The sequence below is a fragment of the Austrofundulus limnaeus genome, unplaced genomic scaffold, assembly GCF_001266775.1.
Source record: "Austrofundulus limnaeus strain Quisiro unplaced genomic scaffold, Austrofundulus_limnaeus-1.0 Scaffold3615, whole genome shotgun sequence".
Classification (NCBI taxonomy): domain Eukaryota; kingdom Metazoa; phylum Chordata; class Actinopteri; order Cyprinodontiformes; family Rivulidae; genus Austrofundulus; species Austrofundulus limnaeus.
The window spans coordinates 2,230-3,399 of NW_013956017.1; the positions used below are offsets into that span (position 1 = coordinate 2,230).

General features: G+C 53.0%; 1 long non-coding RNA gene across 1 annotated transcript; it reads left to right on the forward strand.

Annotated features, from left to right (window-relative positions):
* Window positions 1-506: 506 nt before the first annotated feature.
* LOC106511932 (uncharacterized) lies at window positions 507-1,163 on the forward strand. The gene is made up of 3 exons (XR_001309574.1): window positions 507-526; window positions 749-804; window positions 879-1,163. It is a non-coding gene; the product is annotated as an uncharacterized LOC106511932 (long non-coding RNA).
* Window positions 1,164-1,170: the final 7 nt, after the last annotated feature.

Below are 1,170 nucleotides of genomic sequence, written 5' to 3' on the forward strand. Positions count from 1 at the left end.
CCAGGTTGTTTAAGGTGGGCCAGGTTGTGTAAGGTGGGCCAGATTGTGTAAGGTGGGCCAGGTTGTTTAAGGTGGGCCAGGTTGTGTAAGGTGGGCCAGATTGTGTAAGATGGTTCAGTTTGTGTAAGGTGGGCCAGGTTGTGTAAGGTGGGCCAGATTGTGTAAGGTGGTTCAGTTTGTGTAAGGTGGTCCAGTTTGTGTAAGGTGGGCCAGGTTGTTTAAGGTGGGCCAGGTTGTGTAAGGTGGGCCAGGTTGTGTAAGGTGGGCCCGATTGTGTAAGATGGTTCAGTTTGTGTAAGGTGGGCCAGGTTGTGTAAGGTGGGCCAGATTGTGTAAGGTGGTTCAGTTTGTGTAAGGTGGGCCAGGTTGTGTAAGGTGGGCCAGGTTGTGTAAGGTGGGCTAGGTTGTGTAAGGTGGTTCAGTTTGTGTAAGGTGGGCCAGGTTGTGTAAGGTGGGCCAGGTTGTGTAAGGTGGGCCAGATTGTGTAAGGTGGGCCAGGTTGTGTAGGGGGTCCTGTTTGTGTAAGGTGGGCCAGGTTGTGTAGGGGGTCCAGGTTGTGTAGGGGGTCCAGTTTATGTAAGAGGGTCCAGTTTGTGTTAGGTGGGCCAGGTTGTGTAAGGTGGGCCAGGATGTGTAAGGTGGGCCAGGTTAAGTAAGGTGGGCCAGGTTGTGTAGGGATCCAGTTTGTGTAAGGTGGTCCAGGTTGTGTAGGGGGTCCAGGTTGTGTAGGTGGTTCAGTTTGTGTAAGGTGGGCCAGGTTGTGTAGGGGGTCCAGTTTATGTAAGAGGGTCCAGTTTGTGTAAGGTGGTCCAGGTTGTGTAGGGGGTCCAGGTTGTGTAGGTGGTTCAGTTTGTGTAAGAGGGTCCAGTTTGTGTTAGGTGGGCCAGGTTGTGTAAGGTGGGCCAGGTTGTGTAAGGTGGGCCAGGTTATGTAAGGTGCGCCAGGTTAAGTGAAGTGGGCCAGGTTGTGTAGGGGTCCAGTTTGTGTAAGGTGGGCCAGGTTGTGTAGGGGGTCCAGTTTATGTAAGAGGGTCCAGTTTGTGTTAGGTGGGCCAGGTTGTGTAAGGTGGGCCAGGTTAAGTAAGGTGAGCCAGGTTAAGTAAGGTGAGCCAGGTTGTGTAGGGGTCCAGTTTGTGTAAGGTGGGCCAGGTTGTGTAGGGGGTCCAGTTTA